Here is a 26,014-nt window from a genome sequence, read left to right on the forward strand (position 1 = left end):
TATTCCTTTGCTCTTTGAATAGGCTACTCGGTGGTGCAAGCTTTCTAACCCAACATTGAGCACAAAGGTGTTGTTGGAGGATTTAAGTGCCTTTACTGGCTTGAGAAAAATGAAGTAGCACACCAACTACCCAAAACTATTAAGTATGGCTGAGCTTTTGGGGTGGGATTATTTGACCAAACTGAAAGTAAACCTGATTGAAATGCTAACTATTTATGTAAAGGAGCAATTATGAAATGTACATGATTATTTCGTCCAAAGGTGGATCAGAGAAACAATTATTGATCCCACAGAATCGTAGACGAGACGTTGGAGATCCTGGCAAGAGTAATTGAGGAGCCTCTCCTGGAGGATATGAAGTCATCTCAATCCATTAGCCTGGAAATGAATGAAACCATGGATGTCTCCGCAAGCTGACAGCTTGACGTACATATCAAGTATGAATGTCGGGGCTGTTGAAAGGTGAATAAAAGAAAATCATATGCCAATACCTTGGAATCATAATATGGCAATAAGCAACACTTTATTGCAGATTCCTGTACAAATAGGGACGAGTGTTGAACCAGTTCCTCAACATGGTATCCCTGGAGGATAGTCAAGCTGACACCTTTGTTGCTGCTGCACAGCACCTCATCCAGAAAAAGGAGCTCCAGACTGTGATAGGAAAATATTATCATGTCATATAGTTCCGTGTTAAAATACATATTCTATGTCGATAGCCTTGACTAGTTAATATAAGTTAACTAGCTACAGCTCAAAGACACTAGGCGACAGTGTTTCTTAAAACAACAGCCAAAGGGCTAGGAGATATGAGACATCCACGGTTCTTTTCCTCTCCAGTTATTTGTGTGAAGACATAACAAAGTCCATAGACCCATTCTTTGTTTTAATTTTCTCACTAGGGCATTTTTGTTTACCTTTCTTGTCATATCTGGGTATCTTATGTACGTCATGTCAATCATGTATATATTGTAAGTCTGACCAAAGCTCTTTCTCACTTTCTGGTCAGACGTTTGTGTGCCTGTAAACTGAACTCTGTGGCCACAGAAATAAACTTGTTGTTCTATATTTTGATATATACAAATTGACTCGTCTGAATTTCTACAGTTTCACTGTTTGGCTCATTTGAAATATTCCACAACAAGACAGACAGACAGACAGTTGCAGGGATGTGATTTCTCTGGAAAGCAGGATCCCATGCTAATGTGGGCATAATTAATTTTGAATGCACTTTTCTGTCCTGGTAGTTTAAAACCCAAGCAGAGATTCACAAGGCCAGTTATTTCAATGAGTGCAGACATCTACCCTGGTTTGAGTTTTCTGGCTGCAGTGACCCTGGTCATCCCTGGAGAGTGTGAACTGTGAGCGAGACTTCTCAGCAATGAGCAGGGTACGTGATTTTCAACCGTGCAAGAGAGCATGATTTGTACATTTCCTGTAAATGTTCTCTTGTGCCAAATCAAAATGGTTGTATTCAAAATGGTTATGCAAGTTTGTTTCTACTTCAGGTCAAAACGAGCTGAGAGGAGAGTGCCTGGCAGCATGCCTCAAAATAGGGCAAATAGGGCACATGACAAAAGGCTATGGAGAAGCAGACTTCTCTTGAATATATTTTGAAAATGTGAAATGTATTTTATTTATTTTGACATGTTCATCAAAAAGCAGTGTTAAAGGCTGTGTTTTGCTCTTAAATAGAAAATGTAAAATGTATTTTAATATCTAAATAGTTGTTAATTTCTTAATTTATGTTGACATACAGTATGGTTTGCAATAAATAGTTAGTTATTCCTAAACATTTGTAGAAACCATACACATACACATCATACACATAGTAACCTACCGGCAGGATGCACACACTAAAGAAAGATATTCGGGTGGCATGTATACCTTCCGCAACGGAATTCGGTTTCCGGGTTCCTCTGATTGGCCGCGACCGCCACGTGACCGCGGCAGCCAGAGCGAGCGGCCGCAGACTCGCTCGCTTCCTCAATTTATACGCATGGAAGTATTGACTGAATGAATGAATGAAAACTTTATTTAACAGATTGCAGAATGGGTACAATACAGTACGGCTCAATACACACAATTGTTAAGCGGATGCAGACCTGAGAAAGACGTTTGTCTTGTTTACATCAGGGTCCCCCATTTTCAATTCATATAGAACGACTACGCCGTAACAAATCATTAAAAAAATATACCGTTAACTGGAATATGTTGTGCCTTTACACATATGTTGGATTATGTAATTGGTTTGTCATGACAAACAAATAAAAAAATCGCAATTTACCCGCTGGCTACAACAACACTCAGTGACTGCATGTAGTCAGAGCCAGAGCTCAGCGATGCGATATTTTATTTGTTTGTCATGACAAACCAATTACATAATCCAACATATGTGTAAAGGCACAACATATTCCAGTTAACGGTATCTTTTTTTAATGATTTGTTACGGCACAATCAATACTTCCATGCATTCGGGACCTCCGCGTTTTGGGGGTATTCATCAGACAAATCGGAACCGGCGATTCGGCTCCCAACAGTCGGGCAAGAACTCCGGGTTTTCAGCCTCTCCCCTCTCTCCTGGAGCTTAAGGTGGAGTTTAGTACGCCTGCCTCTGAGGAGGTGGCTACAACATCAACACACAGTGACTACATGCAGTCACTGTGTGTTGTTGTAGCCAGCGGGTAAATTGCGATTTTTTTATTTGTTTGTCATGACAAACCAATTACATAATCCAACATATGTGTAAAGGCACAACATATTCCAGTTAACGGTATATTTTTTTATTGAAAATGGGGGACCCTGATGTGTAAACAAGACAAACGTCTTTCTCAGGTCTGCATCCCCTTAACAATTGTGTGTATTGAGCCGTACTGTATTGTACCCATTCTGCAATCTGTTAAATAAAGTTTTCATTAATTAATTCATTAATTCATTCATTCATTCAGTCAATACTTCCATGCGTATAAATTGAGGAAGCGAGCGAGTCCGCGGCCGCTCGCTCTGGCTGCCGCGGTAGCGGCAGCGCTGGATAGGGGGGCGGGTCACATGGCGGTCGCGGCCAATCAGAGGAACCCGGAAACCGAATTCCGTTGCGGAAGGTATACACGCATTCGGGTGCATGATGATGATGAAGAAGATGATGAAGACTTTATTTCAGACTCAAGGTCCATATTACACATAATACAAAACAACAACAAAACAAGGCCAACAACATAGATTAAAATACATAAAAGCATCGATTCCAATGTGTCCACATGCTTCACCTCAGGTCTATAATATTCTGACTATGGAATGAACAGACTTGAGAAAACTGTATTCTGAATTAGTGCTGTGTGTAGACTATAGTCAATGGGAGTCAGAGACACAGCATACAGATGTGTATTGGGTTAATGAGGGCTTCTATGAGCTACAGTGTATGGTTCATTTGTTAGAGCATGCACTGCCTGATCATGCACTTGCATTGTACATTATACTGTGCACAGTGAAGTATGTGGGAGGGAGAAAGTGAGAGAGAGAAAGAGACAAAGTAATATCTCTCCTCATCCCATGGCTCTGATGTGACCTCATGAGAAAAGCTATATACTGTATTAGTGTATTGATGTTGTCTCTAAACTAGGCTATAATCTGTGGGAGTAAACTTTGTTTCCCCTCCAAAATAACAGATACATACATACATAAATAAATACATATACATATGGACGGCAATGAGGAGCAGTATAGAGCCCTGGTGGAGAGCTTTGTAGGGTGGTGTGACGACATCCACCTCTATCTCAACAAGACCATGGAGCTGGGACTACCGGCAAAATAATAAGAGGCCCCCAACCAGCAACCTCTTTTTCGCTATGGGGGGGGGGGGGGGTAACATCAACTCAAGAGACACTAACAAACTGAACAAGCTGGTGAGGAAGGCTAGCTCCATAGTGGGAGACTGTTGAACCCGACACACCACAAATCACATCCATCACTCCTTTGTGCCAGTAGCCATCATGCTCCACAACCGTGGGCATGGATTTACTTTGCTAACGGCTGGAGAACTTGAGAACTGTTAGAAGTGATTGACTCTTAACTACTGAACCCTGCACAGACTCTGGCACACCCTGCATAAGGACTCACACATTAATTTATTATCACCTCAGATCTTATTTGTATATGCACGTTTTATATTTATTGATAATCCGCTTAATCTGTTTATGTATACCAGGGTAGACTAAGACTCTGTATGGATTATTGCACATTGTACAGATTTAGTTAGCTATATATATATTTGTAGATGGGGTTGATTTAGGATATAATCTGTATATTATACAAGGGGGGGGGGGCTGTGCATAAGTACTGAGTGATACTGTTGACAGAATCCGGCTATAGGGCGACAATAATGTCGTCAAGAGGCATGGTTTCTATCTTTAGCCTTAACTGGCGTGGTTTATTTATTCACATGGTATGAGCAGCAGTTATAGAGTTCTCCTCTCACTGAGAGGCTGGGGGGAAAGAGGAAGAGTGGGAGGAGACATCTCTATTTATACTCGCCACCTGGTGGTGTTCCTGATTGGCTCCGCCTAGAGCGCCCTCTAGTGGAAACAGTTATATATGCAGTTAGACAGTTACTAACAATCCTACACAGAACCTCTGACTTCAACACTCCCACTTAGGGTTTGTATTAGCATACTGGATAACTTCTCCGAAAAACATTTTACAAAGGAAATAATATAATCCAAAACATCATCAGAGTATGGCAGTCAATATTTACACATTAAACATGACCCTTGCAAATCCCTTCAATTTTAATTTGGAACAGGTTTCCTAATAGTGTCTGCTACCCTGTCGTCCGTTGGACAGTAAACCAGTGTCATTCTTCTTCTCTGATGACAGATCTGATGAGATGATATTTTCTATATTGACCTGTTTACATCTATGTCGACACACTGGGTTCCTAGCAATCACAATGTTTCCCTGGTTGCCCTCATAAACAACAGCCTTCATATATACACAGTGTCCATCATTTTTAAATGATGTTGACAAAACGCCCCTCATCTTCAAAAACCACCATATTTGGTATAGAGGATACATTCCAATTACCTATTACATATTAAGCAATATACTCATAATCTTATCTCCATCACTTTGAGCAGTTGTTCTGGATAAATACACTCCTGTAGGATGCGACCCTCTCTGCGTGCCCTCCTGTCTCCCTGTCTCCGGCGGTCTCGTAGTGGTGACCAGAGTGCTGGACGTCCCGCGATGATGTCGGGGAGGTTGCGACCCTCTCTGCGCGGCCCCCTATCTCCCTGTCTCCGGCTGTCTCGGAGCGATGACCGGAGTGTTGAACGTCCCGTGATTAAGACGGGAAGGACACGACCCTCTTTGCGCCGCCCCTGTGCCTCAAATAGATTTGCTATCAGCTCTATCTTTAATCTTTCAAAATGTTCAGTTGCTATCGCTATCAGCTCTATCTTTAATTTTTCAAAAGGTTCAGTTGCTATTGCATGCACTTGTCTGTGTTTCACTACACACATGAGTGCATGCTTACCAACTGTTAGTCTGCAACACTACTATCACCGACATCTAAGACTTGACTTGACTCTTGACTTGAAGGGAGATCCCCCCTTGAATGGCCCTTCTAAGGTTTCTCTCTTCCACACTGCCTGTGGTGCATTTTTCCCTATTGTTAGGTTTTAGTGAGTTTTTCCTTACCTTCGTGTGGGGTATGTCTGGGAGTGCTTGCATTCATTAATTTATTTGCATTTATTTTAAATTTGTTGGACCTTATTCTTGTTTTATTCTTGACTTATTGTTATGTTTCTTCTTGACTTGTTTAACACATTGGCGGCCACTGGGATGCGTCTAATATAACTCTAGAGGACCAGCAAATGTAAACAGACTTGGGGCTGTTTGTAGAGCTAAATCTATACTTTATAGTATTGCTATCTGTCCATTCTCATTGTCAATTGAGACCATAAACCGTCCCTTCAAAACGGCTTAAAGAAAAGAAAATGTCATCAATACGTTCTAATTTTATAGCACCGTGAATATAAGCGTTATAAGGGATTCCGGCTAGGATATTTCCTGGAAGGCAAGATAAAGGGCTAATAGCTACTAACGTTATATCCAATGGCATTTCCGTTATACAGATGCTACAGTTAAAACTCAAACTGCATATGATCGGCACGATCCTCATGCATGTATGCATGTAAGGGGGGGGGCGGGGGACGTCGTTTCTTATTATTGATTACTGTAACTGAGGGGTTACAAAACCCTGACTGTATTAAAGATTGTGATAGATTAAACCACTGCTAGTTATGTACTTTAATTACTGGCCAGACAGTACATCAAATATAGATGGTGAACACCCACAAGAACACGGCATTGACAAAGAAATAGTATTTGAGGGTAATTTATTATTATTAGGCAACATTAGGTTACAGAATGAGAATTAGGGTCGCGCTTGTATGGCGAAGAATATGCGTAAAGTCAGTCAATAGCATGAGTCACTAAGAATAGCAGGAATCCTACGATGGGTCTAAGTTGACACCACCTGTCGTATAGTAGCAACTATATAGGGCAACACTGGTACCGCCTGGAGACAATGGGTTCCCTCCGGGGGTGTAAGGCCTGGAGGGTAGAGGAATGTTCGGGTACTCCGTCTGATTCAATGAGGAATAAAGAGACTCCAGGTACAGGAGTCGGTCCTTGTAAACTCCCTTGATCAGCAGCAAAGCAATAATTGTAATCCAAATGCTCGATAGCATTGATGACAGTTAGCCAGCCTCCGTCCACGAGGCCAGCCCGAGTTGTAATCCTCACGAGGTTGAATCCCAAACGATAGTGGAAATCAACGATGCTCTTCTCCGGGTACCACGTTCCAAATCAATATAATCCAACCAGTAATGGTTCTGCAATCGCCGACGCCGATTCTCCTGTGTACATGTCCAACGGTTCTCCGCCTAGGACTCCTCGGGTGTGGGCGACGTATTTAGGCCACACACCCTGGCTAAGTACACTAGCTAAAGACACGACGAACCGCTGGGTAATGCTACACACGAACGAACTGTGGCCGCACGATATACAATAAATGAACGACTATTTACTTCACATTAGATTAGGTCGAACTCGACGTTACTGCATTAAACTCTGACACTTTACTATTCTATTCGCACGTGGTTCTCAATGCTCTGTTAGACGCAAGGTTGCTCACTTCACTGCACGTTGACTCGTGGTGAAGGTGGGGTAAGGTACTGAACGAGGCGGTGTGCGCACCTTGCGCTGTATTTATACTTAAGTGAATATCTAGTCCCAAACCGCAGTCTTTGTCTGGTATCAATACGCTGACTCCGGGCATGTCCTGACATGCCTGAACGTGTCTTTAAACCTGCCGTTGGGGGCCTGCGCGCTGGCGCCTGGGGCCGCTGTCCAATAAGGACAGCGAATATTACTCTGGTTTGAACGCAGGTAAAGGGATATTCCGTGTATATATATAAATAATATACAAAGTATATCAAACAATAAAGGTAGATTCTCAGTTTAATCTGGCCCTTCATAACAATTACCAATAACCGTGTTCGTCTAAGTAGCCACATAGGCCGATCGCCTGGTTGAGTATCATAACAAGGCCCGATTGGGCTGTGATTTTCGTGAAAAAGATCTTACCATGAGCCGGTTGGATCCGCCTGAGCATTTCCCCGTTATCGATCGCCATCTGGTAGATCGATATGTCCATTGGCTGATGATAAATCCCCTTATTGCATAGTGAAATCCGCGATCCAAAACGTATTCCAAGCTACAGGCTGCACATCCTGAATCCAGCTAACTGAAAACTCCATTGAAAGTAAAAAAAAAAATAATGCACCGTTCAGCCACAGGGCACACTGCATTATCGCGACAGCGCCCCTAAGAGGATCTGGCCGGTAATGCACGTTGGCGAATTCAAAGAGTAGGGTACATCTGCAGTGCAGCTCGGCGACCTTGAATAGGTTATTAAAATGGAATAAAAGCCTAAATAACTTGCCACGGATATATCCTTTAAGCATGGATTCGAAAGCCGGATATATCCGTGCTTGGGCGGGATTGTGTTAAAGAAGACGTGTCCGGCCGATGGGGACATTAACGTGTGTTGTCGGGCCTTACAAATAAATTTGATTTGATTTGATTTGATTTGATCTGTATGGTCATAGCTAGAGCCATATATTCGGCTTCACAAGTTGATAGTGCCACTGTGGGCTGCTTCTTTGTTTTCCACGAAACCAGTGAGCTGTCTGTGTTCAAACTCACACAATATCCTGTGGTACTCCTTCTACATGTGGTGTCAGCTGCCCAGTCTGCATCACTGTGGGCTTTAAGTCCTAGACCATCGCTGCTCTTTCTGAAACACAGTTGTTTATCTGCTGTACCTTTAAGATAACAAAAGACATGTTTGGCTGTAATCCAATGCTCCTCTGTGGGGTCAGCAAAATGCTGTGACAGTCTACTCACTACAAACCATCGGTCAGGGCGGGTACACATTGTTAAATAAATGAAGCTACCCACAGCTTCTCTGTTCATTTTTACATCTGTCAGTTTCTGAGCATCCTCCTGATAGTCTAGTTTTTGATCACATAGTGTTTCCCTTGATCTACATTCTTACATGTCTAAACGTTTCAGGGTCTTTCCCACATAGTTAAATCATTGAGAACATGGTAAGTCATCCACCTCTGTACTTAAACATGGAATTAAACATAGGATCCATTTCAGTATTTAGACATGGACTCTAATCAGGTATTTAAACCTGGATTCTACTCCCGTATTTAAACCTAGAGTATCATCCTCCTGCATTTAAGCAGTGTAGCCACCCTCCTTCAGTATTTAAACATTGAGTACCCTCCTTCAGCATTTAAGCAATTAGTCACCCTCCTTCAGTATTTAAACATGGAGTACCCTCCTTCAGCATTTAAGCAATTAGTCACCCTCCTTCAGTATTTAAACATGGAGTACCCTCCTTCAGCATTTAAGCAATTTTGCTACAAACCATACTTTGTATTTGTCGTGGCCTTCAATACCCTCCTGATTTGAATACACCAATTTCCCTCCCACTGTCTGTCTGCCCTCTGGTAACTTGACCGGAGCAAAGGTGTGGTGGTCCTCTAGGGACCTCATCTCCTCATCCCTTGCTCTCCCCCATTTACTTGATTCGGGGGACAATGTGACCTCTTTAAAGGTCGGGGTTACCCCACTGACTACCCTGTAGCAGTAATCAACGGGGGTAGGTGTACTGTCCTCCTCGTCACTCCCTTTCCGGGCATAGTCTGTCAGATACTTTGGGGGTTTGTGTTCCCTTGAGGGATACCTCCCACTGCTTGGGGCACTTGATGTCACCCTCGAGTGCTCCTCGTCATCGCCCTCTGGGGGTGGCTGACTGTCTGCCTGCACGACCGTACTAAGTACACTGGGCTGATGTGTCTCTGTTTCTACACACCTTACCCTGGAGTCCAGCTCTGGCTCCTCTGTCTGTGTCTTGCTCTCGCATGTTGCCTTTGTGAGAAACTTGACTAGCATGTGTTTCTGCACTCTCCCTTTACCGGGATGATAAACTAGGAAAGCAGGGCTTCCCTTGTCGTGTCCTACAAAAAGTCATTTTACACATCTGGACTCGGGCTTTCCCCTGTCCTGCAGGTACGCATAACACACTGATCCAAATCGGTGCATTCTGGCAAGATTACACTTCTTTCCTGTCAGTGCTATATACAGGGTGGTGCCAGAGTGCTTATTAAAGCACCTGTTTCTGGTGTAAGCGGCTTCTTGCACTGCATAATGCCATAGGCTCTTAGGTAAGTTACTATCTACTAGCTTACACCTGGCCATTTCGAAAAGGGTGCGCCATTCCCTCTCTGCCACTCCGTTCTGGTGTGGGGGATATGGACGTGACGTCTCGTGTCCTATCTTGTACCTTCTCAACAGTGATTGGAACTCTCTGTTTGTGAACTCGGTTTCGTTGTCGGACCTCAAGCATCCTACGTTACCATAAGGGGCTACGTCTGCCAGGAATTTATCCGTGGCCTGGAGTGTGTCACTCTTTGCTTTGAGAAAGTAAACAAACACTGCTCCTGTGCACACATCTGTAAAAGACTGTACATATCTAAAGCCTCCTATGGACTCGTTGCTTACTGGGCCGGCTAGGTCCGTGTCAACTAATGCAAGTGGTACCCTTACTTTTTCTGTGGCATTTCTGTTTCTCGGTTGATTAACTTCCCCGTTTTGCACACTGCACAATTGTTGTCAGGTCTACGCTTTTCACCTTCAATGTGCATGCCTTCTGTCACTGCTTGCAGTTTCAGTAAATCCTCGTAATTACAATGACCCATAATCTCGTGCCATGTCTGAATATCGTGACTGGCCGTCACGCTACACATATCATTATTATCATTACACTTGTCGTTGTCATTACACTCCGTTTGCAGATAATATATTCTCTGGTACATCTTTATGTCAAACCGTGTACCGTCAGGTTCTACAAGAAAATGTTTACCTTTATCGAAGAATACCTTGGCACCGCTTGCAGTAGCAGCTATTACAGAGAATAGTCCTTGTGGGAACGATGGTACGTAGAGAGCGTTCTTTAACGTCACCTTACGCCGGCGGCCCCTACTGTCCGTGAGGCATACCTGTGCGTCTCCTCTCTCTTGCGCCAACCCGTAGGTGCGTCTCCCGTCTGCCGGCTCCATGCTGTGCCTCTCCGGGTGGAAAGTGTCGTCAAAGTTTTTGTCATTGATGACATGGGACGACGCACCTGTGTCCACGATCAGTCCCCTCCTCTGGGCCCGCTGCAGCTGGGCCGGCCCGGCAATGCACGCCGTCCGCGCCCCGAAAGCGCAGTCTTCTTGTCCCGTTATTCTCTGGGCGTCGTCTCGATCCGTCTCACGTCGACCGTCGCCGCCATCGTGTCCGTAGCCGCCATTTTGTCCGTGGCCGCCGTCTCGTCCATGGCCGTCATCTTGTCCATGCGCGTATCGCGCGCTCTGGTCGTGTTTCTTCATGCACGCTCTCTGTCTGTGTGCCCCGTGGATTTGCAGAAGCTACGCTTCTCCGGTGGCCTTTCTCTCCGCATCGCCAACACGCCAGTTCCGCCGTGGTCCTGGTCCTCTCCCTTGGCGTCGCTCGTGCCTTTAGCACCCTCTCTCCCGCCTCCGCGGCGGCTAGGTGGGTATCTTCCGAGGCCTCGAAGTTTCTTAACTTGGCCTTGAACTGTCCCAGCGTCATGTCCGTTGAACCGTGTGTTACCAGGAGTGTGAACGGTTTGTACAGCTCCGGTAGTCCTCTCATCATCATCGCCATCATAGCCCATCGCTTGGTGCTTCTCCTTCACTCCTCAATGGCGTCGTGATCTGCTCTGCTCTGTTGACGTATTCGGTCACAGTCTCGGTGTGCCTCTTCCTCAGGGCCGTTAGTGCTATGTAGAGGGCCACGACTCGGGGTCTTCCTCGCCCGATGTAATGCTCTCTCAACACCTCCAGGCTTTCTCTGCCTTTGTCTTTAGTGTCGCGGAATATCAGCCCCAAGCTGGTGTCGTCGAGCAGTGGCGCTAACTCACAGTACGCGTCTGCGTTACGCTGGTCGTCCAGGGCTTGCTCTTCCGCCGTCAGGTCTCCCGTGGGGGCTGCCAGGATCGTCTCCTTCAGTCCCGCACCGTGCATGCAGCATAGCATGCGCTCTTCCCAGAGCTCGTAGTCCTCTGCTTTTCCATTGAATGAGGGCCATTTGCCCCTTCCCTTGTTTTCCATCCTCTTCGTTGATGGTAGGCGTAGCTTTAGCTCTTGTTGGCCTAGCGTCTAGCCACGCGGTGCTCCCGGCGCTAACCTAGCCTATACTTTAGCTAAGCTTGCTACCCTTATTATTTCGCCCCGGCGTTATCTGGGCCCATAACCTGTTGACAGAATCCGGCTATAGGGCGACAATAATGTGGTCAAGAGGCATGGTTTCTATCTTTAGCCTTAACTGGCGTGGTTTATTTATTCACATGGTATGAGCAGCAGTTCTAGAGTTCTCCTCTCACTGAGAGGCTGGGGGGAAAGAGGAAGAGTGGGAGGAGACATCTCTATTTATACTCGCCACCTGGTGGTGTTCCTGAGTGGCTCCACCTAGAGCGCCCTCTAGTGGAAACAGTTATATATGCAGTTAGACAGTTACTAACAATCCTACACAGAATCTCTGACTTCAACAGATACACTCAGCAGATCAGACCCTCATCTTTATTTTTGTATAAAAAATATATTTTTTTAAATCCTTATCTTGTTCTTTACCTTTTATTCTTCTATATTTATTCGTATTTATATTACCCTGCCTGTACCACCCCTCCCCCTCCCCTGTGCTGCTATGACCCCTGGATTTCTCCAAGGCAATTAATAATGATACATCTCGTACCCCTTATCTTACATACATACATGTACACATTAACCCTCCACCTCCATCCACCCAAAGGGATCACACTTTAACTTGAATTCATTTGTCTTTTGTGCCGCATTACTGTGTGAGAGCAGGCAATTCTCTGGCTTTAGAAAGCGTAGACAGTACCAGTCACTTAGAGACATTTTGAGTGCACTAGCTATTTTCGAAGAGCATGTACTGGAGAGAGAAAGAGACAGGAAGACAGAGACAAAGGAAATATAAACTAAGGAGGACTTGACTAGCCCTCTTGTTTTCCCAATTATAATTTGTCAAGGCAATTCTGTGTTATTATAGTGTACATGGGTGAGTGACTAAAACTATGAGGGCAGCGGGAGAGAGAAATAGAGAGAGAGAGAGAGAACAATGTGAAAGTGAAAGGGAGAGAGAAACTGAATGTGAGAGAAAGAGAGGGAGGGAGATAACAATGTTAAGAGAGAGAGAGAAAGAGAGGGAGGGAGAGAACAATGTGAAAGAGAGAGAGAAACAGAATGTGAGAGAGAGAGACCAATGTGAAAGAGAAAGAGAGGGAGAGAGAGAAACTGAATGTGATAGAGAAATAATAATAATAATAATAATAATAATAATAATAATAATAATAATAATAATAATAATAATAATAATAATAATAATAATAATAATAATAATAATAATAATACATCTATTTTATATAGCGCTTTTCCAGGTGCTCAAAGACGCTTTACATGGGCAGGAGAGACAAACTATGGCAAAACAAAAAACAGAACAAAACAGAAACAAATAATACATGACAAAATAAAATAAAATAAAACCGACAGAATTAGATGTCAAAAGCAAGATTGAAAAGGTGAGTTTTGAGGGCTGATTTAAAAGATGTCAGGGTGTTTGCATCACGGATATGGCTGGGGAGGGCATTCCAGAGGGAGGGGGCAGCAGCAGCAAAGGCCCTGTCGCCCCAGGTCCGGAGCTTGGTCGTGGGAGGTGTTAGGAGGTTGGCATCTGCAGACCTAAGGCGACGGGTGGGCGTGTGACGGTGGAGGAGGTCGGACAGGTAGGGAGGAGCAAGGTTGTTGAGGGCTTTAAATGTGATGAGTAGTATTTTAAAATGTATCCTGTATTTGATTGGAAGCCAGTGGAGGTCGTGGAGGACAGGGGTGATGTGATCAGAGCGACAGGTGGAGGTGAGCATGCGGGCAGCAGAGTTTTGGACATATTGGAGTTTATTGAGAATAGTGTTTGGTGAGCCGTAGAGGATGCTGTTGCAGTAATCTAGTCTTGATGATATGAATGCATGAACCAATAGAGGGAGGGAGAGAACAATGTGAAAGAGACAGATGTATCAAGATGGCGGCACACATGCAACGTGAGGCCTAGCATCTCTCCAGTTTTTGCAAATTAGCGGTAATTTACAGAACTTGTTTTAGGTATGCTCACCCAGAACAGTCTTGCTTTTATATCGTCCACCGACAATATCTTTTGGACGTTGGATTACAACAATCTGACAATGTCATTGGCAATCTCCAGCACCCCGACGTGATTGCTTGGACATCAGGGAATATCATCACAGTGTGGCCAGCTCCCACCGTGAACGCAGGCAGAAGAGGGGTACACGCTGAGGAGTGAGGGCTAAGCTAAAGCTATCCCCCCATCGCCCATCATCATTACCCAACTTCCTCCTAGCGACTGTGCGGTCTCTGGCGAACAATATGGACGAACGGATCATCAATCATAGATGGATTAAGGACTGCAACATCATGGTTTTCTTTCTCTTTCACCGCTCTCAAAGAGCAACTACGGGAGGCTGCAATTCGAAACTGGCCCCGGTAAATGTCCAAACCCCCCCCCCCCCCCCCACCCAACCCCATCCAATGTACAGTTTCTTCCCCCTCAAATGTATATATTCTCTTTTAGAAACTCTGTCTGTAAATAAACAGTAGCCTACTGTATATTTGTATGTTGTGTATGTCATAAATGTTATGATGAATTGCAAATGGGGGACCCTGATGTAAACAAGATGAAAGTCTTTCTCTGGTCTGCATCCCCTTAACAATTGTGTGTATTGAGCCGTACTGTATTGTACCCATTCTGCAATCTGTTAATACAATTTTCAATCAATCAATCAATCATTCATATCAATCAATCAATCAATCAATCGATCAATCAATCAATCAATCCTGGCTTAATAGCGAAATTCATGACAGTGTTATTGAGCTACCAGGCCACACTCTCTACAGTGCGTACCAGAACAGCTGATGGCTCCGGAAAAACCAGAGGTGGAGGTTTGTGCATGCATTTATATAAACACAAACAATACCACCATTGTGAGTCCCTGCTAACATGGAATATATCATGATTAACTGCAGACCTTTCTATCAGCCCAGGGGATTTACAGCTACAGTACCATTGTGAATGCAGCCTATACCTCCTGATGCTAATTCGAAGCTAGCAATGAAGGAACTGTATGCTGCCATCAGCAAACAACATAACATAGCATGTTGCAGGATATTTTAACCCTTTAATCGTCAAGGACGACTTTAGACGTCATTTCTCGCCATGCGTAATCTGCCAATGACGTCGTACAGCGTCTTTGAGATCAATATTTCAAAAATCTGTCATGGCAATCATATTTCACCCACGGAGACTTGAGATCTCCTGTAGATCTCCTCTCAACTGTCCAACGGTTCAAGACCGCCATCTGGTGGCCGATCGGCGAATCGCCAAAACCGGAAGTGAACGGCCGGAAGTGGTGCTCACCCATATTTCGTCCTCCATCTGGACACACTGGATATCGATCCGTTGCCAATAACTCGATAAACAACATGATTTGGACGTATATAGTATTATACAACCTGGAACTGGACCAACTAGATCGACATCCCATAATAGCGAACTTTCTGCTCCACGCTGATCGCCCAACGCTACGAGGAAGCTGCGGTGAGTTTCAGCGTGTTTGATTATTATTATGCATACAAACTGCTCCGATCAACATATCACCCATACTACATAAATGATTTAACGTCGGCCACATACTTATAAACCCCCCCCCCCCCCCCCCCCCCTCCGGTCACCAGCAGATGATGAGGCATGACGTTTAGGACCTTGTACAATTGAAATTTTTTATCTGACGTCAATCGGTATCAAACTACATTTGATGATCTAATATGTATTCATGGCTATAACTCACGTTCTATGGAATGCTGCAGAAAACGATAAAACATATTTATACTTTAGACCAGGGGTCTACTTTTGCCCGTCAATGTGCGGCTCTTCCATCCATAAAAAGAAAAGTAAAATAAAAAATTATATATATTTTTTTTTATTTTTTTTTTACTCATTTTTTTTATTCACTCATTCCATAAGGACATAGAATAAACATTTACAATTTTTTTTAAATGGTCCATTGGCATGTTATTGGGATCTGAATCTAGGGACATAATAGATCAGTGTCAGAAATAGTGTGTCTGTTACTAGGCTTGAGTAAATTGTAATGAACCAAAGGAGAATATCAATTCTATTTAATTTTTTTTTTATCTTTGACTGTGAATAACACCATGCTAAAATTTACCAGACCTGAATCGTATCGTATTGCAACACTGTTTTTTGCAAGACGTTCACAGAAAGGTATAGAGAAACTAACTGCATTCTGTTTTATGGCAATAACGTTCAGGTTTGTGGGAGATAATCCCAAAAAAATAAGAGAAATAAAAAAGTAAATCCAGAAGTCAGATGATTGACAGGGGCTGGTGTGAGCTGGGTAGGGTAGTTTTTCGAAATTCGAAAGCCCTGAGTCTCTTCCTTCAAAAGACTACACTCACTTTTGGCTGTGCCACTTCCTCCTGTCAATATGCGCCGGTTTCCGACTCAATGCCCTGAGATTTCTATAATCTTATATTTCACTAATAACAGTTAAAATAATTGGTAAACAAACGTAATGCTGAAAATATACACTTTTACTGTATATATCGGGCTTAAGAGGTTAACCCTGTGAGGGCCAAATTAAAAAGACATTAGCAACTTCAGAGGCCAGAGGGTGGGACATATAAACACATTACTATCAAATAGCATTGTGAGGCTGAACAACAGGACCAATTGACTATAGGCCTACATGTGCTTACATTTTTTTAAATAAACATTTTTTTAAATTTACATTTTTTTATTTCTCTTTCTCCAAATTTCTGTTTTTCTCCCGTCCCAATTTAGTCGCCGTGCCAATTCCCCCCCTCCCCTACCTGGCTGCTGTATGCATGTTCTCCTACGAGTCGGTACAAGGGCGTCCCGAAGCCGACCGCGCGCTTCCTCCGATACGTGTGGCGACTGCCAGTGACGTCTTTTCACTTGGCAGCGACGACTCTCATTGGTGAAGTGTAACACGTGGGAGGGCACGCTATCTCCACCAAGTCCTGCCCCCGCTGAGCAAGCGCCGAGACCTGACCTGTAGGCATCGCTGTCCACAACGCCAGATTCCCACCCACCAGCTTCCCACCCCCTAATACTGCCAATTGTATTAGTATGAACGACCAGCCAAGCTGGTAGCAACGCCGAGAGCTGGGCTCGAACCCAGCATCTCCTGCGTTGGTGACGAGCGCAATCTCCGCTACGCCACCTGACCGCCCTATAAACATTCTTTTTTTAAATGGCTAAAAGTGATTTTGTAATTTTGCAACCGTGGGTCTCACAGGGTACTTTTAACCCTGTGAGGCCCAAATAAAAAAGACATTAGCAACTTCAGAGGCCAGAGGGTGAGACCTATAAACACATGAAGGGTGCCGTGACTGAAAAAAAAGGTTGAGAAACGCTGGTATATGGTGTGGCTCTTTGTGGTACCACAGTAATTTTTGTGGCTCTTTATATCTGACTGGTTGGCCACCCCTGCTTTAGACCATATTTTAGTATGAATGTGTGAATGAAAAAGTAGAACGTTGCTACATCCTAAACGATAGATAATCGATGTTGAATGGGCCATAGTAATGTCAATTTAGCAATACAATTTAAAAAGTTATAGCCCTGCAAAGAAGGGGAACATCTCCATAGACTTACAGTGGTGGCAGAGAGTGGATTAAGATCAGAATAATATCTGGCAGATAAAGGGTTAATCACTCCAACCTAAAGTCTGTGCTCACCAACAAATCGCTAGAGGAGACAATGTTTACTCCAACATCATGGATGCATACGAAGCTGTTCCCATCCCCACCCGGGATAATCAGACAACATCTATTTGTTCCTTTTACACAAGTACACCCAACTCATCAAACGTATGAAGCCCTCAGTTTGAACAGTCAAGATATTGCCTGCCAAGCACAGATACAAGCTAAGGGCAACAACTCTGACCCCGACACATGTGGCAGGGTCACTAGCCCAGGCAGTTGTCCCAGCATGCTTTAAAAACACCTACATCATGCCAGTGAAACACTGTTTCGAAAAAACCCTGTTGCACTCACCCCCATTATCATGAAGTGCTTTTGAGAGGCTCGTCATGGGTCACCTCAAATCTGGCCTTTAACCCTCACTGTTCCTCGACTTCAGCTCAGCTATACCATCATTCCCTCCAAACTCATCTCCAAACTTGGTGACCTTGTGGAAATCAAGGACCTCGACATTAACCCATCTGTCTGCCACAGGATACTCGACTTCCTAACTAACAGACAGCAGTTTGTTAGGATAGACAATCTCATCTCCTCCACCCTCACCCTGAATACCGGCCTCCCGCAAAGGCTGCGTGCTGAGCCCCCTTCTCTAGTCCCTCTTCACCCACGACTGCACTCCTATACATGGCACCAACACCATTATACATGTTTCAGATGACACAACGGTGGTAGGTCTCATCAAAAACAACAATGACTCAGCCTATAGGGAGGAGGTCCAGCAACTGGTGGAGTGGTGCACCGACGACAACCTGGCCCTCAACACCAAGAAAACCAAGGAGCCAGGGGAGGAAATTAGGCCACTTTACTGGCCAAATGCTGGTATTTTTTACGTTTGGCTGGTAAAAAAAATCAGATACCCGCCAGTTGGCTGGTAAGCCAAAAAGTTAGTTTCCTCCCCTGCTGGCGAGTATACAAAAAAATAAAACATTCTGCAATCACTGCACTGGCAAACGGTGCGCGTCTTCTGAGTGTTCGCTTTAGTTGACAGTGCCACGAGAGCACTGCACAAGACCACCCGCGGACATATAATGTTTAATAAACGTTTGCGCAGTACTGGCCAACCCGCGGACATATAATAATAAAAGTCCTGCGGTACTAGGCTAGCCATCAGGAGCACTCGCAAACAGATAACGTTAAACACAGCAGAAGATGGAAAACAGACAGACTGACCAACGGGGAACTGCATCCAACCCTAGTACAACCCTTGAGTATAAGTTACTAAGGACACATTTAAATCACAGAGGTGTAATGTTAGTCTACTGGAACTGTATACAGTGGTTAGCTTCTAGTTAGCGTTTTAGCTATAGCTGCTTGCTAGCTAACGTTAGCCCCGTGTGCTCAAAGCAGCCAGCTAGGTGTATCTGTTATGACTATAATGTTTCCAAAAAAGCACCGGACTACGACGTAAGGTTAGACATTTTATTTCATGCTCAAAAGCCCCTGGCTTGCACATCGCAGTCACAAAAGGGGCTAGCTCAACCAGTGCACTGTGCACAACAGCACACCAACCCAACTGACGTTACCACAACACTTGACGGTACTTCACAGCACTGTCGTAAGACCACCGTGCTGTCTTAAAGGCACCCAGATGCATACACAACATTGACACGGCTTGACATACAAAGAAGTAATTATCACAATTAGCGATTTTTTTTGTCTGGTAAAAAATCTGTTTGGCTGGTAAAAAAAATCAGATACTCGCCAGTTGGCTGGTAAGCCAAAAAGTTAGTTTCCTCCCCTGCAAGGAGCTTATCGTGGACTTCAGGAAGACTAGAGCCGGTGTGCATGCCTCCATCCAAATCGACGGGACGGAGGTTGAGCGTGTCTCCAGCTTCAAATTCCTTGGAGTTGTTATGGAAAATATTATATGTTTTATCCTATTACATCATTTGTACAGCTTACTGGGCCTATTAGTACTCTAGTGTACAGACAGTACATGTTTATAGCTCTGTTAAATACATATTCTCTGTACAGCTTTGACTAGTTAATATAATTAACTAGTATACAGTTTATCAGACACTAAGGCGACAGTCTCAACAGTGTTCTTAAAACGACGACCAAGGCCCAGGACAGTTTGTCATAGATATGTCATATTTTCAGAATGTCATCTTGTCCTTTTCTTTCTTGTCTTTTGTTTCATATCGATCTTGTGTCAGATATGACAAAACCCCTAAACCCATCTTTGTTTTTTCATTTGTCATCTTGGTTTTCATTTGTCATTCCACGTTTGTGTATTTAATGTAAGTCTGACCAGACCTCACTCTCACTTTCTGCTCAGACACTTGTGTTACACTTTTAAACTGAGGATACTTTCTGTGGCCACAGAAAATAAACTACTTTCTGAATTTCTACAGTTCACTGTTTGGCCCATTTAAACTATTCCACAACAGAGTCCACATCTCCGAGGACCTCTCTTGGAACCCCAACACCTCGGTCAGCTGTCATCTCCCTGAACTCTGACTCCATTGCCTACACCCTAGGCTCTGTTATCCATATGAAAATAAAAGTATGGCTTTTAACTCTGTTGCTTATACTAAATGTATACCGTACCTACCTACTGCTTTCATCGTCTACAACTGCCCTACACTGTAATCATAATAATCTTAAAAAAAATATATATATATTTTATGCCAATTCCCTTCCTGGTCGTTGCGCGCATTGCCCCACTGTCAGCCTGGGGAGGGTGTAGAACTACCACATGCCTCCTCCGATACATGTGGAGTCGCCAGGCGCTTCTTTTCACCTGACAGCGAGGAGTTTCACTGAGGGAACGTAACGCGTGCGGAGGTTCACGCTATTTCCCCCAGATCCCCTCCCTGCTGAACAGGCGCCCCGACCAACCAGTAGGAGTCGCAGTTTACAACGACCAGGACACATACCCCACCGGCTTCCCACCCACTAACACGACTGACTGGACGACTAACCAAGCCGGAGGTACCGCTGACAGCTGGATTCGATCCCAGAGTCTCTGCGGTGGTAGGTGAGTGCTTAGTCCACTGCGCTACCCAGCCGCCCGGTAATCATAATAATCTTAACTACCTACCTCATACTATAGTCTACTCATATAACTCTGTATGATAGCATATGTATGATAGTGCTGTATATACCGCATATATAGATTTATATTTACTGCATATATATATATATATATATATATATATTGTGGCAGATATCAACCCCCCATGGATATGTGAAGGACGGGAGATATTATTGCCACGGAAGGAGTGGAAACAATTAGGCGGCTGATTAGTACTGATAGAACACACCTGTGCATCATTAGTTCACCCACATCTCACGTGCACACACCCCAGACACACACACTACAAATACACTAGGTTAGTGAGAGATGAGTTGAGTGGAGGTGAGGTTGGAGTTGTTGTATTTAGAGAGAGAGAATGTTATGTTCAGAGTTTTGTGAGGTGAGGTAGTGAGAGGAGAGGTGAAGGCGAGAAGGTGTTCATTGTGTACTGGACCCTAGACTGGCTGAGAAACCCCCTTGTGTTCTGACCCTGGACCGGACGACTACCCTGAGTATTGAACAATCCCTTCTTTTTGTACAAGAGCCTGTTTTGTGTTTTGACCATCGGACTGTATTACGACCATTCTCTTTGCCTATCGAACTGAATTCTGCCCATAATAATGCGCCGACGCATGCGCATAAATGTTCCCTTGCATAAGGACAGACTAAAGACAGTGCCTAATTGCCTCTACGAATGGAATGTAACACCTGACGACCGGCGCTATTGATATGCAAAGTAGCCAGGTGGGTACTGCGAGTTGGCGCATCAGTCGAGTGCAGCGCATTCCTGTGTGCACACGCGCGTGCACATCCGTACATGTGCGTGCACGCGCTTCTGCTCACACAACTGCTCCCATGAGCAACGCATCACTGTATATATATATATGGCCTGAGGGGCAGACTCTGAGCTGCAGCACTGGTTTCACACACAGACTGTACCTTTGCCAGGAGTACCTTTGCCACCCTGGACTCCCATACTGATATTGACTACTACACCTCCTGTGTTATGGATTACATCAACTCCAGCATTGTCACCACCCTTAACATATTACTAAATTCCCCAATCAGAAGCCGTGAATGATGGATGATGGATGAACAGAGAGGTTTGTACACTATTAAAGGCACGTAACACCACTTTTAGATCTGGTGACACGCAGGCCTACTGTTCAGCCAGGGCTAACGTGAATAGGGGAATCAAGCCAATCTATAGACATAAATCTACAGTATCTAGACATTGAACCGCAGCCATTGAGAAAGACAGACACACAGTTGAAAAATATGGCTCAGGTGAGGTTGAGGACATGTGGTCGCTGTATGACAGGTGAGGTTGAGGACATGTGGTCGCTGCATGACAGGTGAGGTTGAGGACATGTGGTCGCTGTATGACAGGTGAGGTTGAGGACATGTGGTCGCTGCATGACAGGTGAGGTTGAGGACATGTGGTCGCTGTATGACAGGTGAGGTTGAGGACATGTGGTCGCTGCATGACAGGTGAGGTTGAGGACATGTGGTCGCTGCATGACAGGTGAGGTTGAGGACATGTGGTCGCTGCATGACAGGTGAGGTTGAGGACATGTGGTCGCTGCATGACAGGTGAGGTTGAGGACATGTGGTCGCTGTATGACAGATGAGGACATGCCAGACGGGCAGGTGCGAGTGGCGAAAGGTGACGAAGAAGTCCTTTGTTTTGACTCGCATGTCTGAATGAATGGAAGTGGACGGCCATTTTGGATAATCACGCTGAATTATTGCGGTACACACATTACAAAAACCTTTCTAGAAAACTCATTTTCCGTGGGATTTTTATAAACTTTGGACTGTATGACTATACGACTTCAGGCTATAGAACCGTTATGTTTGCCAGCTCCTACCTCTCATCTGGAACCCAAAAACAGGCATCTGGCAACAAGTCAACACAAAAATAAGGAGCAAATATTTTATTTCATTGTGTTCAAACTAAGGCTGTCAATCTATTAAAATATTGAATCTCATTAATTGCATGATTGTCCATAGTTAACTCGCAATTAATCGCAAATTAATCGCATATTTTTTATCTGTTCTAAATCTTAAACGGATCTTTTTCAAGTTTTAAGCTTTACTTTGTTGGATCCAAAGTAAAGCTGCAAAAGTCCCCAGGGCTGAAGATTCAGGTAGGAGAGTCAGTCATTGATGGTAATGATTCGGTAGTCGTATATTTAGGATGCACCTTGGACAAATATCTCACAGGGGAGGCTATGGCCTTGAAAGCCCTGGCTAAAATAAGCCAAAAGACCAAATTCCTAGCACGTAAGTCTGAGAAAAACACTTAGTGTTGTGAAGGATCAGATTAAACCGAATATATATATTTATTTATGGATATATATTGAATAGTATTTGTATATCGTTTGATATCCCTTGTATATTCCTTGTACATATACACGGAATATCCCTTTAGTCTACTATAGCCCATAATAGTTCATTCTCTTATTGGACAAGGACCTGGCGCCAGGAGACAAGCCCCTTGGAGCCAAGTTCAATGGTACCGACGAAACATGTCCCTACTAGCCCCGGCTCTGCGCAGGAATACAGCTACCGAAAGGAGAGTGGCACTATTTGTTCACCGTGCATATAAATATGGCGCAAGTAAATGTAGAAGACCCTTAGTCCTTTACCCTTCTACCCAACTAAGTAACAGAACGTGAAGCCTCACCCACGATACCGCGTGCGGTGTAGTATGGCCTGTTTGGCCTTAGAATAGCATCGAGACCTTGTGCGAATTAATAACTGAATTGTCATAGTTTGGCACTGTACCGTCGAGTGCGACGTATTTCTATTAGGTTAATAATAGTCTATTATGTATGGTGCATCGTGCAGTTAGAGTTCTAAAGTGAGCAGCATCCCCATCGCTTCCTCGTGTTATCTAGAGTCTTAACCAGGTTGGGCAGACCACACGTGGCGCTTTCATCCGAGGAGTTCTAGGCGAGGACCGAGTGGACCTGTACATTGGATTACCTACCCGACGACTGCTGAGCCCTATGCGGCATGGAATATATATTTGCTTTGGTACTTTGATTTGTGGAGCGGATAATCGCCAACACCGGTGAGTGTTGGATTTACCCCGAGAGGAGTCAAGGTGAGACGGCGCTCAGACCAGACTGAGGTCGCCTCGCTTCTTCTTCATTGTGGACCTACAGCTACAGCTACAGCCTACAAGAGAGCCAAGGTGTATTCATCTGTGGATCAAGATTCTACTGCACTGTCTTCTGTACCTGAATTCTCTCTAGAAATCGTTGACCAGACGGGCTACTGCCGACGGCTCTCCTACCCCCCCTACCGGCCTACAACCGGGAGGACCCCTTCCAGAATTATCCTGCTATATCATTAAGAGTACCATAGATCTAATTCCCTAAGAGCCAGGTTGTATACTTGCTTCCTGCGTAACCAGAGATTGGACATTCAGTGTTGATTTGCCTACGAGTACTCATTTGCCTTACAAGTGCATTCAAATCATAAATGTAATAGTAACTATTATATGTACCTTTTGCTATATATTAAATATTTGATTATTACCTTTGTGTGGACCCGATTTCATTGTGGGAAAGTGTTCATCATATTTAGATATCGTGTACTGTATGGCCAGTAGTTAAAGTACATAAAGCGGTAGTGGTTTAATGATACCATACTTATCAATACAGTCAGGGAATTGTACCCCTCAGTTACACTTAGGATGTTATCAGGTGCCCTGATCCAGAGTCATTTTGACTACGCTGGCCCCTTCTGGTACAGTAGTGCACCCCAGAGAATAAAAAAATTAGTTCAGACTGCACAAAACAAAATTATTAGAGTAGTGATGAAGCTTCCTACCCGCACTCACCTGGATGTAGCCATATTTAACCAACTTAACTGGCTCCCAGTGGAAAAATGGGTGATTCAAATTAAGTTGGGCCTTACCCATAAAATAATGTACAATAGGGTCCCCTCATATTTATCAAATAATTGTATGTGCTTTAGGGACACCCACTCCTATGCAACCAGGGGCAGTTTAACTGACATCAAACGTTGCAATTTCAAGAGCTCAATGGGGAAAATACCTTCCGGTACTCGGCAGCCTGTGAGTGGAATAAACTGCCAGTTTCCATAAAAAGTATTGACTCAGAAAGAAATTTTAAACAAGATATGAAGAAATGGCTTAGTCACGCAGGATAATGATATATGCAGGTGTGCTGTAGACTTTGTGTTTGTTTGTGTTATTGCATTTTTTATTCATATTAACATTTCACAATGCTTGGAAATTTTATTTATATGTCTTATTTGTGCATAGTGCATACTATCATCTTGCCCCCCCCCCCCCCCCCTTTGAAGACCACAATGGAAATAAACTGTAAGATTTTATTGTGTTTTAATCCTCGACGATTTTAGATTATATGTGATGGCTGTACATGTTGTGTACCGGTATTGTATGTGATTTTAGATTGTCAAATAAATTCAATCAATCAATACTCTTATCAACATGAGAGTCAACAAATGCTTGCTTTATGCAGCCATTTAACACAAAAGGATGACCCTCATGCATTGAAATTCAATGAATAAAGTGTGCATGAAATAATAGGGGAAAGAAAACGTTAGGAACTTGTTACATTCACCCACACAAGGGCGGAGGACTCCCCCCCCCCCCCCCCCCACTCCCCTCTCACACACTCTCCCAGCTCTTTCTCTTGCCCCTTCCTCATCTCTCTCACCCCTCTCTCTCTCTCTCTCTCTCTCTCTCTCTCTCTCTCTCTCTCTCTCTCTCTCTCTCTCTCTCTCTCTCTCTCTCTCTCTATCTCTCTCTCTCTCACACACACACACACTTTGAGTCAGAAACAAACATAGTATCAACGAGAGTATCAATAATACACATGAGTGAAAACACGAAAAAAAATAATAAAGTCAATAATAAAAAATTATAAAATTGTCTTTTTTTTAAACGTTAATCGTGCATTAAAAAAATTGTGGTGTTAAAAGAATTGTGCGTTAACGCGTTAACTTTGACAGCCTTAGTTCAAACATCTGTGTCTCTATTACATTAGCACTCAAAGTGATTTTTCTGTGTAATAAACTTCAGAATGTTACCTTTCAAAAGAGACCAGACGCATGCATGTGCTATAAGTATAAAGTATAATACATTGCAAATTGCTTTGGGTATGCAATCGTCAGGCGTTTTATGCAAAATGTGGGACGTAAGCTTAATGGGTTAAACAAATAAAAGCACAATATTTGCGAGATATACATTTTATAATTGACAGTAAGAATCCCAAATCCTCCTTGGGGAGGAGCCACTGCTGGGCTAGCTGCCCAGTATGTGTCAGCATGCCATAGCCTGAGGGACAGTGTTGTGACTTAAAAACGTAGGCTAATTGTTTATTTGTGTATTCTCATTAATCATCCCATCAGTTATATTTTGACATGTTATAGAACCATGACTAGTATTTGTAGAACCACT

The 26,014-nt window shown here is 43.9% G+C and overlaps 1 protein-coding gene across 1 annotated transcript in view; it reads right to left on the reverse strand.

The window, feature by feature from the left end:
• LOC311239439 (cadherin-18-like) overlaps positions 1-26,014 on the reverse strand; it is a gene marked incomplete at both ends in the record, with an annotated part of 794,617 nt that overhangs the window by 603,421 nt on the left and 165,182 nt on the right.

Source organism: Notolepis coatsorum (genome assembly GCF_963971535.1).
Source record: "Notolepis coatsorum genome assembly, chromosome: 13".
In the NCBI taxonomy this organism is placed as follows: Eukaryota; Metazoa; Chordata; class Actinopteri; order Aulopiformes; family Paralepididae; genus Notolepis; species Notolepis coatsorum.